The sequence below is a fragment of the Sinohyriopsis cumingii genome, unplaced genomic scaffold (assembly GCF_028554795.1).
Source record: "Sinohyriopsis cumingii isolate HCF-2022 unplaced genomic scaffold, ASM2855479v2 utg002126l, whole genome shotgun sequence".
In the NCBI taxonomy this organism is placed as follows: Eukaryota; Metazoa; Mollusca; class Bivalvia; order Unionida; family Unionidae; genus Sinohyriopsis; species Sinohyriopsis cumingii.
In genome coordinates this window covers 238147-256459 of record NW_028316134.1, presented here as the reverse complement: position 1 = coordinate 256459, position 18313 = coordinate 238147, and the positions used below count along the sequence as shown (strand labels likewise).

General features: G+C 37.7%; 4 non-coding genes across 4 annotated transcripts; all 4 read right to left on the bottom strand.

Annotated features, from left to right (window-relative positions):
• Window positions 1-1601: 1601 nt before the first annotated feature.
• Trnai-uau (transfer RNA isoleucine (anticodon UAU)) lies at window positions 1602-1691 on the bottom strand. Its single transcript is given in 2 exon segments — window positions 1602-1637; window positions 1654-1691. It is a non-coding gene; the product is annotated as a tRNA-Ile (tRNA).
• A 5327-nt stretch (window positions 1692-7018) lies between these two features.
• Window positions 7019-7108, bottom strand: Trnai-uau (transfer RNA isoleucine (anticodon UAU)). The gene is given in 2 exon segments: window positions 7019-7054; window positions 7071-7108. It is a non-coding gene; the product is annotated as a tRNA-Ile (tRNA).
• Window positions 7109-11417: 4309 nt separating this feature from the next.
• Window positions 11418-11507, bottom strand: Trnai-uau (transfer RNA isoleucine (anticodon UAU)). Its single transcript is given in 2 exon segments — window positions 11418-11453; window positions 11470-11507. It is a non-coding gene; the product is annotated as a tRNA-Ile (tRNA).
• Window positions 11508-16835: 5328 nt separating this feature from the next.
• Window positions 16836-16925, bottom strand: Trnai-uau (transfer RNA isoleucine (anticodon UAU)). The gene is given in 2 exon segments: window positions 16836-16871; window positions 16888-16925. It is a non-coding gene; the product is annotated as a tRNA-Ile (tRNA).
• Between the last annotated feature and the right edge of the window lie 1388 nt (window positions 16926-18313).

Sequence of the window (18313 nt, the reverse complement as noted above, 5' to 3'; positions counted from 1 at the left end):
GGTGCATGGGGTGATGGTGTTTTATATATATGTAAACCCATTATGAACAGGAAATAATATTGCTATTTACAAACAGTATGCAGTGCAAAGACCAGCAATATTTTGTCAACCAGAAAATTCCCTCTCTGTTGAGCCCAATACCATGCCGATATAAGCTATAAACCTAAAATGGTTTAGAAAATCATTGTCTTAATTAACAAACTTGGATGCATGACGAGAGAAACAAAAATGAAAGAAAAAGAAAATTTGACAGAAGAAAAGAAATTGAAACAATGTAAATAGATACTGCATATTGTGAATAATTAGAATCAGTATTTTGATCAATTCGTATACTATTTAGTTTGGATTTTACTCCATATTAAGTCATATTGTTGTATTGCTTTTTTAATTCTTGTTTGAATGGAAATTTTAAAGATATCAAATAATATCTGGAATATGTAAACAGTCTTAGAGTTTTTCTTTCTTTGAAATTCAGCATTTAAACCTCAACCCCTTCATAGTAAATATTGTAATAACTCTATTCTACTTTTATGAGCAAACAAAGTATTGTTTGTTATCCAACTTGGGACACACTACAATTCCGACAGTAAGGAAATAAAGGTTGATGAATACAGTCGTGGCAAGCGCAATTAGATACACAAACGTTCGGAATGCAAAATTATCTTTCTTTAGAACATTCAATTTGTGTGGTAATGTGTGGGATCGTTTGCCATGAGCGGTTGCAAAACGAAGAATGAACTTTTCCATAGTTGGATATTTTAAATCGTGGTCACATTCAAGTCACGATAGGCAGAACACTTTGTTTTCTTCATCCACTTAAATAACAGATCGTGGATTTCCAACCTCGAAGGTGTTTGACAAGAACAACGTCTAGTCAGTAGACTCATCTTGTTACATTTCTTTCCATGAGTTTGGCAGGAATATGGTATGAAATGGGCGCAGAGAGTAAGGAGGTAGATGCATAAGAAGCACAGTTTTGCTCAGCATTAAATAATTCCTCCAAAGAAGACGATGCATGTTCTTCCTCGTCAGTCGGGACTAAACGTGTGAGCACCTTTCTCTTCTACGACAGAAATGCCTTAAATGCTTCACTGATGCGGGCCACCAGCTTCTCTTCGTGGCATGTACTGTCAGAGAATTTGCAACCATCCATATTGGAAGTGTTCGATTTATCGGAAGGCATCTGACTCTTTGGGGTCGGCGAGTGGCCTCGAACCTCAGAGACCTCTCGTTCCTGGCAGAATAGTAAGACTACATTCGATGTATGCAGTTTTCAATATCTTTGCGAGCGTCCCTGCGCCTTCATTGTGTGTGATGTATTCAGGTTTATGTTTGATGTCTGAAACAAGTGTCAAAATGTGCAGTAGCCAACCTCATTTAACACATAGGAGGAATAGTAGCAATTTAAAATGACTAACTGAAATTAAAGGTTCAAACTGACTAGGTGATGCAAGGAAATTAAATGGAAAACACTCCTAATTAACCGATGCCTGTTGCCTTTCCCGATTACCCATGCAATATGCGAAATATATCAGAATATGTAAAAAAAAAATATATTGGCGTAATGATAGGTAATGGATTTTTTCATTAAAAATGATCGTTGCCCCGGGTGAGGATCGAACTCACAACCTCCGCATCGCCTAGGATACTGTCTATAAGTACGGCGCGCTAACCGATTGCGCCACCGGGGCTGACTGATTGGTATTTCTTAACAAAATGTTACAGGAATAAATAAACTTTGAAAAACAGGATCATCTCATTTGGAGTGGGACTCTTACTTTCTTCAACAGTCGACTTCTCATACAGGGGACCCACAACTAAATTGTTGGAGAATTATTGAAACTGGCACTGAGAGTCAGTAGGAAGAAATATGGACATTAAACAACATGAATGATCTGTAATTAGGGTGAAACGTGTTTAATTAACTCTTTTTCCTTCGCCCTTTAATGAGTCTGGCTGGAATCCACAGCTAGATAGATGAAAATGATGAATTCTTACTGCTCATGACATGGAACAAAGCAAGATCGATGTTTGCGTTACATTATTAAAACACTTTGAATGTAAAATGACAGCTGGGTCTTGTGATCATTTCATTTATTAAACGCAAAAGGAAAAAACATAATTAATAATAATAATCAAGTTTAAACGATATTAACGAGTTACTAACTTCTCTTTCGGGCGTTTATCACCCTCGTCGCATTGAACAGTTTATGGCCATCAGATTTATCTGCCCTTTAAAATGTATAACTCGCGTGAAATAATTACAGAGAAAGGACCAGGTTTTGGCACAAACCTGTAGGATAAAATTTAAAAAATAGTTACAGAGCGCAAACCAGAAAGCTACCTTTTTATTACTTCATGAAAACTGGTTTACAAAAAAGTTTTATTTGATGGAAAATAGACAAGCGTAAAGATGGAAACGACCTGTCAATTTTCACAGGTCTTTGAAAGGCAGAAACCAAGGAACCAGCCTTTTACATTGTCCATGAAAATTGGTTTATAAATACATTTTTGGATTGACTCGGGCTATGATTTTTGTTGTTGGTGTTGTTGTTTTTTTTAAAATTGGGCTTTGAATTTGGAGGGAATTTAGAACAGATCCAATATGTTTCCATATCACTCATGTACTTAAAATTGCTTTATCAAAGAGCATACATGACTCATGAGTTAGATACAGTTTGTGTTTGCATTCATTGATAAAGACAACTATTCTTTAATATTGTTCATGTTAGTGTGATTAATGTTAAAATCATCAAACATGAGTAATCTTTACATTTTCTACTGGAGTCAAGTCTTCTGAGATAGGATATCTAAAATACAATGATCCGGGTTGTAGATAACTTCTGGGTGAGCTTATGTATCGAATTCATTTGTTATAGTTCTAACTTCATGTCTTATTGCATGTTTAGTTACACCTAACTCCCTACCAAAGATTGTGTATAATTATACATTATACATATATAGAAAAAATTCTTGTATACTCATAAATTAAAATTAAAAGAGGATCAAGAAGAAGAATAAAGTAGAATAATCAAAGAGCTATACGATAATCCTTCAATGACTAAAATTGTCAAATTACATCTGACAAAACTTATTAAGAAATTTATGTTATTATTGCGTTTAGAAATTTAACAATCAGAAAAACTAGACTATACTAACAACACTATAAATAGATACTACATATTGTGAACAATGAGAATCAGGATTTTGATCAATTCGTATACAATTTAGTTTGGATTTTACTCCATATTAAGTCATATTGTTGTATTGCTTTTTCAATTCTTGTTTGAATGGAAATTTTAAAGATATCAAATAATATCTGGAATATGTAAACAGTCTTAGAGTTTTTCTTTCTTTGAAATTCAGCATTTAAACCTCAACCCCTTCATAGTAAATATTGTAATAACTCTGTTCTACTTTTATGAGCAAACAAAGTATTGTTTGCCATCCAACTTGGGACACACTACAATTCCGACAGTAAGGAAATAAAGGTTGATGAATATAGTCGTGGCAAGCGCAATTAGATACACAAACGTTCGGAATGGAAAATTATCTTTCTTTAGAACATTCAATTTGTGTGGTAATGTGTGGGATCGTTTGCCATGAGCGGTTGCAAAACGAAGAATGAACTTTTCCATTGTTGGATATTTTAAATCGTGGTCACATGCAAGTCACGATAGGCAGAACACTTTGTTTTCTTCATCCACTTAAATAACAGATCGTGGATTTCCAACCTCGAAGGTGTTTGACAAGAACAACGTCTAGTCAGTAGACTCATCTTGCTACATTTCTTTCCATGAGTTTGGCAGGAATTTGGTATGAAATGGGCGCAGAGAGTAAGGAGGTAGATGCATAAGAAGCACAGTTTTGCTCAGCATTAAATTAATCCTCCAAAGAAGACGATGCATGTTGTTCATCGTCAGTCGGGACTAAACGTGTGAGCACCTTTCTCTTCTACGACAGAAATGCCTTAAAGGAGACCAGAAACCAATGGAAATATAGAATAATAATAAAAGTACTATAGCAGAAAACCTTGTTCTGAAGTATCATGTGCGACCGTAATGCCAATATTAAAATATTGGCCTATCTTCTAGAAGCTGAATTTCCGTGACCTCGTATGGAAAATTTCCGTGCCTGTTCGGTTACTTTCGGGATGTGACGTCATAGTGGCGACTCCAGCAGCCCAAGTGGGAGTTGCCAGAGTAAAAGACAATACCGTTTTGCGTTGCTTACGGGTGTAATAGAACATTAAGAAAAGCCTGTGGAGAACATTTTTTTTTTCCCGAAAGATAAAGGCATAATGAGAGAATGGATACATCATTACAAACGAGTCGATTTCCAAGCAACACCATACAGCACTCTGTGCTCGTTACATTTCTCAAAAGACTGTTATGAGAGGGATTCTGAAAAAATGGCAGCTCAAAGATACGCAAATGCTAGGCCTAGACTAAAAGTTGGCGCTGTTCCAGACATAACGTTGAATAATAAAAGTGTTAAACGTGCAAGTTACTAAAATAGGCAGAAGGCCGAGTAAGTGACCACAAAATGCAACAATCAATTCACAGATCTTTTATCTACACCAGCAGTGCTAAAAATAAATCTGATAGCCCGACACCCTGGGCCCCTCTGGTTTTAGTTTCGGCCCATCCTGTATTCAAAGTGAGGTGCCCGTCAGGCTTGTCGAAACAAAAATTGTTTGCCTGAGGAAACTTTGATCGCGCTGGTGAAATTAGTAAATGTATTTTCAAAATGTTGACATACATGCCTTAACACGGCACAATCTAAATCAAATCACTACTGTCCAAGGTGAAATTTAGATTTGATTTTAATCAAATGGAGGCTTTGCCAAAAATAATATTCTAAACCTGTCGTGTTTCGAGAAAACACAATTTTCAGTAATCTTATAAAAATTACAAATTTAAAAAAAAAGTCATTGTATACATGTAGTATGTATAAACGGTAATCTGAAATGATTGGAACTGATATAAAACTATTCCTTGGGCAGTTTAAATAGCAGCGATTAAAAGAAAAGAGGTCAAAGTTTCACATTAAATGGCTGACAATAGAAACTGGGGGGGGGAGACTATTGACCCAACCCCCAACCCAATGTGCGAGCGCCCATGGGACGTACCTTTTCTCCATGTGATACGCCTCATTATTACCCCCGGACAAGCCCATTTTGCATATTCTGGTCAGCTCTGGCTAAATTGCAAAATAGCAAAAGTTTTGATTTAAGTACGCAAACAATAAAGCCGGTGTGACTAATGAACGTAACTCCTTATCCTTGCATTGATCTTGTGAAAAGGACTGACCTTCGGACATACTTCAAAGAAACCAAGTTCGACAGTGTGTGTATGTTTAAGCACCAGCAATTGATTGCCAAAATAAACGATGCCTATTTTGTTGTTACTTACGATGCCATGGACTTCACGTTTAAGTCTTAATGCATGTAACACTGTTTGCTGAACAATATACTGCATGGTATATTTTGTTTTATTCCTTGTAATTTAATCATGGTAATTAAACTTTACGTATACGGTAGAGGAATGTCAGGTGTTAACTGGCCGAGTTTCTTTGGCGGAAATGGAGATGCGATTTTGTTTGCAGAGAAAATTTCACAGTGATCATTCATTTAAGCTAATTGGTGACAATTTTATTCTTTTAATTTTTTTATACTATAGTACTGTTGTAGTTGTTTAAAAACATCTGAAATTTATTTGAATAATGTTTAATTTTCACGTTCTATTTACTAAAGAAGAAAAAAAGAAAAAAACTGTTGTATGATATTAATTATTTTGTCCAGTACCGGATTTAGACGTGTGTGCGTGTGATTTGAATTTTTAACGTAGCTTTAACAATTTTTCAGGCATATCACTACGATGTCTGCAGTGTGGCAGTTTAGACTGTGGATTGCATACGTTATATCTATTTATAAATGGTTTGGGGGTGGGTTTTTTTTCTTCTGACAAATGAAAACTGACAGACATAATGTAATAATCGGGACTTCGCTGCGAAAAATTTAGAGATATTACGAGATCGGGATGTAGATGAGGAAATACCCCCAAAATCGGGAGGTTTTTCTCCCGGCTTGAGAGTTGACAGGTATGAACTGTCCGGGCTTGTGGAATTTCAGTCAGGGCTTGAGTTTATTTAAGTCACCAGCCCGGGGCCTGTGCCTAAAAAATTTCTTTTAGCACTGACAAGTACAGTACATAAACTATTATATCAGACTGCAGATTCAAGTTTTGAATGTGCAACCCAAATGTGGTCTCCTTCCGTTTATGTTTGTATTCGAGGACTGGCTAGTATTGCGTCACGGTACCACGTGATCTGTCGTCTCATTAAAACTCGGAAAAACTCGGCAATTTACGGAATCGTGGTATCCTCCATGCAATAAAATCACTACCCGCTTACGATATTTAATTTATAAACATGGCAGTCGAATTAAAATCTGTAGAGAATTACATACGTAGAAGGAAAATTTTGATTTCTAGTCTCCTTTAAATGCTTCACTGATGCGGGCCACCAGTTTCTCTTCGTGGCATGTACTGTTAGAGAACTTGCAACCATCCATACTGGAAGTGTTCGATGTATCGGAAGGCATCTGACTCTTTGGGGTGGGCGAGTGGCCTCGAACCTCAGAGACCTCTCGTTCCTGGCAGAATAGTAAGACTACATTCGATGTATGCAGTTTTCAATATCTTTGCGAGCTTCCCTGCGCCTTCATTGTGCGTGATGTATTCAGGTTTATGTTTGATGTCTGATTCAAGTGTCAAAATATGCAGTAGCCAACCTCATTTAACACAGGAGGAATAGTAGCAATTTAAAATGACTAACTGAAATTAAAGGTTCAAAATGACTAGGTGATGCAAGGAAATTAAATGGAAAACACTCCTAATTAACCGATGCCTGTTGCCTTTCCCGATTACCCATACAATATGCGAAATATATCATAATATGTAAAAAAAATATATTGGCGGAATGATAGGTAATGGATTTTTTCATTAAAAATGATCGTTGCCCCGGGTGAGGATCGAACTCACAACCTCCGCATCGCCTAGGATACTGTCTATAAGTACGGCGCGCTAACCGATTGCGCCACCGGGGCTGACTGAATGATATTGCTTAACAAAATGTTACAGGAATAAATAAACATTGAAAAACAGGATCATCTCATTTGGATAGCTTACTATAGATTTTAACAACAATAGTTTCCTACCCCATCGCATCTTAGTGGCAGTTATCCTGTCGTATTAAGCATATAGATGCCTTAAAGTTAAATATTTTATATAATAATTTCACTTATTGCTACGGTATGACGGATCATGGCATATCTCATGTAAATTGGATTTATGCACACAAAGAAATGACCTATAATATCCCATGAAAAAAGTCACTCTCAAATGTGAAACGAGCCCCAAAGAAGAAAAAGAGAAACAGTGTCAAGACCAGGTCACAGCCCCCCCAAAAGAAAAGCCCACAGAAAAAGAAAAAGAAAAGTCCCAAGAAAAGACCACAGAAAACAGCTACTACCTACAAGAGAGGTGCTTCGAACAGGACGTATCCTTACATTCGCAAACCACGACCTGCAGCGACTGTGACCGAGTCTCCAGTAACCTTAGGTTCTTCCACTTCTCCGTTGTTGGTGATGCCTGCCAAACCCAATTTGACACCCGTTCTTCCTCAGTTGATGAAACAATGGAAACCCGAGTCTCCAAGAACTTCTCCAACGGTGACACCCTTCTCCTCTTTAGCTGCAGTAGCAGCTTTTGACAAAGTACCTGCCCCCAAAATCAAAGTCCAAGAGAGATTTGGCATGTTACAGAGTTTACTGGATTTGTCCAAGCAAAGACTGTCCTGATTTATTCCGTTGCGAATCCCTCCACGACGCGTGATGACTGTCATCAAGTTGACATGACATAAAGAAAATCAGTGGCTAAGCGTTCCAGCACAAAAAGACCTGAGGCAAAGAATGGGAATCATTGTTTTTGTGATCCTGAAAACCCATAGATGTCACCCCAAGAAGCCATCCCTCTTCTATCCCCAAAGGAAAGAAAAGGAAAGAACTGACACCTCGTTTAGTCAAACATGGGGGCATGTTGTCCGTCCTGTCCAAAGCTTCTCCACTCATGCGAAAGGATCTCATTCAAACCGCCTCCAAAGATTTCATCGATACCGTGTGCGAATGTTGTTTGAACGTCTTGAAAGATACGATACCTTTGTCTAAACACCAGAAGAATGCTTAGCCAAACATCGTCACGTTTGTCTCCAATTGGTCCAAAGAAAATATAAATTTATCAAAAGATGAAGATGTTGGTACAACGCGGAAGAATTTTGTCCCTCTTGTTAGGACCCTTGCTGAAAGGAGTATTGGGAACAATGCTGGGGGGACTGATGGGAGCAAGATAAAAAGGAACCAAGAAGATAAAAGGGACCTCTGGAGTCCAAAGATCTCAGACGAGACCGTTGAAATCGAGTGGAGGGACGAAAACAAGCTTTAGTGCCTTACGAAACGATGGATGGAATGCCATCGTTGGCAAGTACAACGGACCCCATATGTGCCTCCCAATCATCCGAATTTGACCAAGACGTCCAAGTTGCAACAGGAATTGCAATCGTTGATGGATCGTAACGATTTGTCTGAAACAGAAAAATCACTAAAGTACGGTCAACTCTTGCAACGAATACAACTCTTTCACCAGAAATCTTTAGACGAAACAGCTCTACCCACTCTGAAAGATTTTAAGACCTTGATGAATAATCCATCACCATCACCACCACCCACCAACCCCCCCCCCCAGTGGTCAAGACAGACGCAGCCCCACGAATGCCTGATGAAGAACAGGTACGAGAAGTTTTCAAGCACCGTCAGCAGCTCCCATTCCTAGCAAGATTGCAGCGTCCTTGTTGCCGCTTTCCCCCACATACCCCAACGAGAAGAACTGAAAGCTTGCATTAAAAAGATGATGTCCACTCCTCATTCGACCGAAGTGAAAAAGAATGAGGAGAAACCAGAAGTGAAAATGAAAAGAAGACCAAAGCCATCTCATTAGCACCTCCACTGCCACCACTACTACTGACTTCTAGGGTGTTTGTATCTGCTGTCAGGCTGCGAACTGACACATATTAGGCTTAATTTCTGTTGAATTACGACATGACGCTATCTGACGTAATGAGAGAGATCATGAGGTTCGATCCCAGAGGAGAAAACTGCCAAATATCTACTTTGTCTCTTACTTATTTTAAAAGCAAAATATTTCCATACACCGATACAGTGAGCAAAGGAAGGAGACGGCCAGATTATGCTTGATGATCTGATAGAAGGCTGGGAGAGAGAGAGAGAGAGAGAGAGAGAGAGAGAGAGAGAGAGAGAGAGGGAGAGAGAGAGACAGAGACAGAGTGAGAGAGAGTGAGAGAGAAAGAAAGGGAGAGAGAGAATATCTTTCTACTCTAACCTGTGACCGACGTTGAATTTGGAAGGACCGGCAAGCAACCAAGTTATGCAGGCATACTAGGCGAGAAGAGATTATTATTGGTATGAACAGAATGGTTAATTATATTTTTGAAAACTTAGTAATTATTTCTAAGAAAGTGTATCATTCAAATGTCATGTTCGATTTCCTTTTGCTTTTATAATTGATTATATTCTTTTATTCTGCATTCTGAGGCTTGTTTTGTTTTATTCTATATCTCTGCTCAGGTCTCAATTTATTCTATTTCGTTTTTTATTTTATTATTTACTCGATCCGCGCAGTATCTCCGTGGTCTATCATCCTCTTGATAACAATAACCAAACCAACATGTAACAATGGGGTTGGTGCATGGGGTGATGGTGTTTTATATATATGTAAACCCATTATGAACAGGAAATAATATTGCTATTTACAAACAGTATGCAGTGCAAAGACCAGCAATATTTTGTCAACCAGAAAATTCCCTCTCTGTTGAGCCCAATACCATGCCGATATAAGCTATAAACCTAAAATGGTTTAGAAAATCATTGTCTTAATTAACAAACTTGGATGCATGACGAGAGAAACAAAAATGAAAGAAAAAGAAAATTTGACAGAAGAAAAGAAATTGAAACAATGTAAATAGATACTGCATATTGTGAATAATTAGAATCAGTATTTTGATCAATTCGTATACTATTTAGTTTGGATTTTACTCCATATTAAGTCATATTGTTGTATTGCTTTTTTAATTCTTGTTTGAATGGAAATTTTAAAGATATCAAATAATATCTGGAATATGTAAACAGTCTTAGAGTTTTTCTTTCTTTGAAATTCAGCATTTAAACCTCAACCCCTTCATAGTAAATATTGTAATAACTCTATTCTACTTTTATGAGCAAACAAAGTATTGTTTGTTATCCAACTTGGGACACACTACAATTCCGACAGTAAGGAAATAAAGGTTGATGAATACAGTCGTGGCAAGCGCAATTAGATACACAAACGTTCGGAATGCAAAATTATCTTTCTTTAGAACATTCAATTTGTGTGGTAATGTGTGGGATCGTTTGCCATGAGCGGTTGCAAAACGAAGAATGAACTTTTCCATAGTTGGATATTTTAAATCGTGGTCACATTCAAGTCACGATAGGCAGAACACTTTGTTTTCTTCATCCACTTAAATAACAGATCGTGGATTTCCAACCTCGAAGGTGTTTGACAAGAACAACGTCTAGTCAGTAGACTCATCTTGTTACATTTCTTTCCATGAGTTTGGCAGGAATATGGTATGAAATGGGCGCAGAGAGTAAGGAGGTAGATGCATAAGAAGCACAGTTTTGCTCAGCATTAAATAATTCCTCCAAAGAAGACGATGCATGTTCTTCCTCGTCAGTCGGGACTAAACGTGTGAGCACCTTTCTCTTCTACGACAGAAATGCCTTAAATGCTTCACTGATGCGGGCCACCAGCTTCTCTTCGTGGCATGTACTGTCAGAGAATTTGCAACCATCCATATTGGAAGTGTTCGATTTATCGGAAGGCATCTGACTCTTTGGGGTCGGCGAGTGGCCTCGAACCTCAGAGACCTCTCGTTCCTGGCAGAATAGTAAGACTACATTCGATGTATGCAGTTTTCAATATCTTTGCGAGCGTCCCTGCGCCTTCATTGTGTGTGATGTATTCAGGTTTATGTTTGATGTCTGAAACAAGTGTCAAAATGTGCAGTAGCCAACCTCATTTAACACATAGGAGGAATAGTAGCAATTTAAAATGACTAACTGAAATTAAAGGTTCAAACTGACTAGGTGATGCAAGGAAATTAAATGGAAAACACTCCTAATTAACCGATGCCTGTTGCCTTTCCCGATTACCCATGCAATATGCGAAATATATCAGAATATGTAAAAAAAAAATATATTGGCGTAATGATAGGTAATGGATTTTTTCATTAAAAATGATCGTTGCCCCGGGTGAGGATCGAACTCACAACCTCCGCATCGCCTAGGATACTGTCTATAAGTACGGCGCGCTAACCGATTGCGCCACCGGGGCTGACTGATTGGTATTTCTTAACAAAATGTTACAGGAATAAATAAACTTTGAAAAACAGGATCATCTCATTTGGAGTGGGACTCTTACTTTCTTCAACAGTCGACTTCTCATACAGGGGACCCACAACTAAATTGTTGGAGAATTATTGAAACTGGCACTGAGAGTCAGTAGGAAGAAATATGGACATTAAACAACATGAATGATCTGTAATTAGGGTGAAACGTGTTTAATTAACTCTTTTTCCTTCGCCCTTTAATGAGTCTGGCTGGAATCCACAGCTAGATAGATGAAAATGATGAATTCTTACTGCTCATGACATGGAACAAAGCAAGATCGATGTTTGCGTTACATTATTAAAACACTTTGAATGTAAAATGACAGCTGGGTCTTGTGATCATTTCATTTATTAAACGCAAAAGGAAAAAACATAATTAATAATAATAATCAAGTTTAAACGATATTAACGAGTTACTAACTTCTCTTTCGGGCGTTTATCACCCTCGTCGCATTGAACAGTTTATGGCCATCAGATTTATCTGCCCTTTAAAATGTATAACTCGCGTGAAATAATTACAGAGAAAGGACCAGGTTTTGGCACAAACCTGTAGGATAAAATTTAAAAAATAGTTACAGAGCGCAAACCAGAAAGCTACCTTTTTATTACTTCATGAAAACTGGTTTACAAAAAAGTTTTATTTGATGGAAAATAGACAAGCGTAAAGATGGAAACGACCTGTCAATTTTCACAGGTCTTTGAAAGGCAGAAACCAAGGAACCAGCCTTTTACATTGTCCATGAAAATTGGTTTATAAATACATTTTTGGATTGACTCGGGCTATGATTTTTGTTGTTGGTGTTGTTGTTTTTTTTAAAATTGGGCTTTGAATTTGGAGGGAATTTAGAACAGATCCAATATGTTTCCATATCACTCATGTACTTAAAATTGCTTTATCAAAGAGCATACATGACTCATGAGTTAGATACAGTTTGTGTTTGCATTCATTGATAAAGACAACTATTCTTTAATATTGTTCATGTTAGTGTGATTAATGTTAAAATCATCAAACATGAGTAATCTTTACATTTTCTACTGGAGTCAAGTCTTCTGAGATAGGATATCTAAAATACAATGATCCGGGTTGTAGATAACTTCTGGGTGAGCTTATGTATCGAATTCATTTGTTATAGTTCTAACTTCATGTCTTATTGCATGTTTAGTTACACCTAACTCCCTACCAAAGATTGTGTATAATTATACATTATACATATATGGAAAAAATTCTTGTATACTCATAAATTAAAATTAAAAGAGGATCAAGAAGAAGAATAAAGTAGAATAATCAAAGAGCTATACGATAATCCTTCAATCACTAAAATTGTCAAATTACATCTGACAAAACTTATTAAGAAATTTATGTTATTATTGCGTTTAGAAATTTAACAATCAGAAAAACTAGACTATACTAACAACACTATAAATAGATACTACATATTGTGAACAATGAGAATCAGTATTTTGATCAATTCGTATACAATTTAGTTTGGATTTTACTCCATATTAAGTCATATTGTTGTATTGCTTTTTCAATTCTTGTTTGAATGGAAATTTTAAAGATATCAAATAATATCTGGAATATGTAAACAGTCTTAGAGTTTTTCTTTCCTTGAAATTCAGCATTTAAACCTCAACCCCTTCATAGTAAATATTGTAATAACTTTATTCTACTTTTATGAGCAAACAAAGTATTGTTTGCCATCCAACTTGGGACACACTACAATTCCGACAGTAAGGAAATAAAGGTTGATGAATATAGTCGTGGCAAGCGCAATTAGATACACAAACGTTCGGAATGGAAAATTATCTTTCTTTAGAACATTCAATTTGTGTGGTAATGTGTGGGATCGTTTGCCATGAGCGGTTGCAAAACGAAGAATGAACTTTTCCATTGTTGGATATTTTAAATCGTGGTCACATGCAAGTCACGATAGGCAGAACACTTTGTTTTCTTCATCCACTTAAATAACAGATCGTGGATTTCCAACCTCGAAGGTGTTTGACAAGAACAACGTCTAGTCAGTAGACTCATCTTGCTACATTTCTTTCCATGAGTTTGGCAGGAATTTGGTATGAAATGGGCGCAGAGAGTAAGGAGGTAGATGCATAAGAAGCACAGTTTTGCTCAGCATTAAATTAATCCTCCAAAGAAGACGATGCATGTTGTTCATCGTCAGTCGGGACTAAACGTGTGAGCACCTTTCTCTTCTACGACAGAAATGCCTTAAAGGAGACCAGAAACCAATGGAAATATAGAATAATAATAAAAGTACTATAGCAGAAAACCTTGTTCTGAAGTATCATGTGCGACCGTAATGCCAATATTAAAATATTGGCCTATCTTCTAGAAGCTGAATTTCCGTGACCTCGTATGGAAAATTTCCGTGCCTGTTCGGTTACTTTCGGGATGTGACGTCATAGTGGCGACTCCAGCAGCCCAAGTGGGAGTTGCCAGAGTAAAAGACAATACCGTTTTGCGTTGCTTACGGGTGTAATAGAACATTAAGAAAAGCCTGTGGAGAACATTTTTTTTTTCCCGAAAGATAAAGGCATAATGAGAGAATGGATACATCATTACAAACGAGTCGATTTCCAAGCAACACCATACAGCACTCTGTGCTCGTTACATTTCTCAAAAGACTGTTATGAGAGGGATTCTGAAAAAATGGCAGCTCAAAGATACGCAAATGCTAGGCCTAGACTAAAAGTTGGCGCTGTTCCAGACATAACGTTGAATAATAAAAGTGTTAAACGTGCAAGTTACTAAAATAGGCAGAAGGCCGAGTAAGTGACCACAAAATGCAACAATCAATTCACAGATCTTTTATCTACACCAGCAGTGCTAAAAATAAATCTGATAGCCCGACACCCTGGGCCCCTCTGGTTTTAGTTTCGGCCCATCCTGTATTCAAAGTGAGGTGCCCGTCAGGCTTGTCGAAACAAAAATTGTTTGCCTGAGGAAACTTTGATCGCGCTGGTGAAATTAGTAAATGTATTTTCAAAATGTTGACATACATGCCTTAACACGGCACAATCTAAATCAAATCACTACTGTCCAAGGTGAAATTTAGATTTGATTTTAATCAAATGGAGGCTTTGCCAAAAATAATATTCTAAACCTGTCGTGTTTCGAGAAAACACAATTTTCAGTAATCTTATAAAAATTACAAATTTAAAAAAAAAGTCATTGTATACATGTAGTATGTATAAACGGTAATCTGAAATGATTGGAACTGATATAAAACTATTCCTTGGGCAGTTTAAATAGCAGCGATTAAAAGAAAAGAGGTCAAAGTTTCACATTAAATGGCTGACAATAGAAACTGGGGGGGGGGAGACTATTGACCCAACCCCCAACCCAATGTGCGAGCGCCCATGGGACGTACCTTTTCTCCATGTGATACGCCTCATTATTACCCCCGGACAAGCCCATTTTGCATATTCTGGTCAGCTCTGGCTAAATTGCAAAATAGCAAAAGTTTTGATTTAAGTACGCAAACAATAAAGCCGGTGTGACTAATGAACGTAACTCCTTATCCTTGCATTGATCTTGTGAAAAGGACTGACCTTCGGACATACTTCAAAGAAACCAAGTTCGACAGTGTGTGTATGTTTAAGCACCAGCAATTGATTGCCAAAATAAACGATGCCTATTTTGTTGTTACTTACGATGCCATGGACTTCACGTTTAAGTCTTAATGCATGTAACACTGTTTGCTGAACAATATACTGCATGGTATATTTTGTTTTATTCCTTGTAATTTAATGATGGTAATTAAACTTTACGTATACGGTAGAGGAATGTCAGGTGTTAACTGGCCGAGTTTCTTTGGCGGAAATGGAGATGCGATTTTGTTTGCAGAGAAAATTTCACAGTGATCATTCATTTAAGCTAATTGGTGACAATTTTATTCTTTTAATTTTTTTATACTATAGTACTGTTGTAGTTGTTTAAAAACATCTGAAATTTATTTGAATAATGTTTAATTTTCACGTTCTATTTACTAAAGAAGAAAAAAAGAAAAAAACTGTTGTATGATATTAATTATTTTGTCCAGTACCGGATTTAGACGTGTGTGCGTGTGATTTGAATTTTTAACGTAGCTTTAACAATTTTTCAGGCATATCACTACGATGTCTGCAGTGTGGCAGTTTAGACTGTGGATTGCATACGTTATATCTATTTATAAATGGTTTGGGGGTGGGTTTTTTTTCTTCTGACAAATGAAAACTGACAGACATAATGTAATAATCGGGACTTCGCTGCGAAAAATTTAGAGATATTACGAGATCGGGATGTAGATGAGGAAATACCCCCAAAATCGGGAGGTTTTTCTCCCGGCTTGAGAGTTGACAGGTATGAACTGTCCGGGCTTGTGGAATTTCAGTCAGGGCTTGAGTTTATTTAAGTCACCAGCCCGGGGCCTGTGCCTAAAAAATTTCTTTTAGCACTGACAAGTACAGTACATAAACTATTATATCAGACTGCAGATTCAAGTTTTGAATGTGCAACCCAAATGTGGTCTCCTTCCGTTTATGTTTGTATTCGAGGACTGGCTAGTATTGCGTCACGGTACCACGTGATCTGTCGTCTCATTAAAACTCGGAAAAACTCGGCAATTTACGGAATCGTGGTATCCTCCATGCAATAAAATCACTACCCGCTTACGATATTTAATTTATAAACATGGCAGTCGAATTAAAATCTGTAGAGAATTACATACGTAGAAGGAAAATTTTGATTTCTAGTCTCCTTTAAATGCTTCACTGATGCGGGCCACCAGTTTCTCTTCGTGGCATGTACTGTTAGAGAACTTGCAACCATCCATACTGGAAGTGTTCGATGTATCGGAAGGCATCTGACTCTTTGGGGTGGGCGAGTGGCCTCGAACCTCAGAGACCTCTCGTTCCTGGAAGAATAGTAAGACTACATTCGATGTATGCAGTTTTCAATATCTTTGCGAGCTTCCCTGCGCCTTCATTGTGCGTGATGTATTCAGGTTTATGTTTGATGTCTGATTCAAGTGTCAAAATATGCAGTAGCCAACATCATTTAACACAGGAGGAATAGTAGCAATTTAAAATGACTAACTGAAATTAAAGGTTCAAAATGACTAGGTGATGCAAGGAAATTAAATGGAAAACACTCCTAATTAACCGATGCCTGTTGCCTTTCCCGATTACCCATACAATATGCGAAATATATCATAATATGTAAAAAAAATATATTGGCGGAATGATAGGTAATGGATTTTTTCATTAAAAATGATCGTTGCCCCGGGTGAGGATCGAACTCACAACCTCCGCATCGCCTAGGATACTGTCTATAAGTACGGCGCGCTAACCGATTGCGCCACCGGGGCTGACTGAATGATATTGCTTAACAAAATGTTACAGGAATAAATAAACATTGAAAAACAGGATCATCTCATTTGGATAGCTTACTATAGATTTTAACAACAATAGTTTCCTACCCCATCGCATCTTAGTGGCAGTTATCCTGTCGTATTAAGCATATAGATGCCTTAAAGTTAAATATTTTATATAATAATTTCACTTATTGCTACGGTATGACGGATCATGGCATATCTCATGTAAATTGGATTTATGCACACAAAGAAATGACCTATAATATCCCATGAAAAAAGTCACTCTCAAATGTGAAACGAGCCCCAAAGAAGAAAAAGAGAAACAGTGTCAAGACCAGGTCACAGCCCCCCAAAAAGAAAAGCCCACAGAAAAAGAAAAAGAAAAGTCCCAAGAAAAGACCACAGAAAACAGCTACTACCTACAAGAGAGGTGCTTCGAACAGGACGTATCCTTACATTCGCAAACCACGACCTGCAGCGACTGTGACCGAGTCTCCAGTAACCTTAGGTTCTTCCACTTCTCCGTTGTTGGTGATGCCTGCCAAACCCAATTTGACACCCGTTCTTCCTCAGTTGATGAAACAATGGAAACCCGAGTCTCCAAGAACTTCTCCAACGGTGACACCCTTCTCCTCTTTAGCTGCAGTAGCAGCTTTTGACAAAGTACCTGCCCCCAAAATCAAAGTCCAAGAGAGATTTGGCATGTTACAGAGTTTACTGGATTTGTCCAAGCAAAGACTGTCCTGATTTATTCCGTTGCGAATCCCTCCACGACGCGTGATGACTGTCATCAAGTTGACATGACATAAAGAAAATCAGTGGCTAAGCGTTCCAGTACAAAAAAGACCTGAGGCAAAGAATGGGAATCATTGTTTTTGTGATCCTGAAAACCCATAGATGTCACCCCAAGAAGCCATCCCTCTTCTATCACCAAAGGAAAGAAAAGGAAAGTACTGACACCTCGTTTAGTCAAACATGGGGACATGTTGTCCGTCCTGTCCAAAGCTTCTCCACTCATGCGAAAGGATCTCATTCAAACTGCCTCCAAAGATTTCATCGATACCGTGTGCGAATGTTGTTTGAACGTCTTGAAAGATACGATACCTTTGTCTAAACACCAGAAGAATGCTTAGCCAAACATCGTCACGTTTGTCTCCAATTGGTCCAAAGAAAATATAAATTTATCAAAAGATGAAGATGTTGGTACAACGCGGAAGAATTTTGTCCCTCTTGTTAGGACCCTTGCTGAAAGGAGTATTGGGAACAATGCTGGGGGGACTGATGGGAGCAAGATAAAAAGGAACCAAGAAGATAAAAGGGACCTCTGGAGTCCAAAGATCTCAGACGAGACCGTTGAAATCGAGTGGAAGGACCAAAACAAG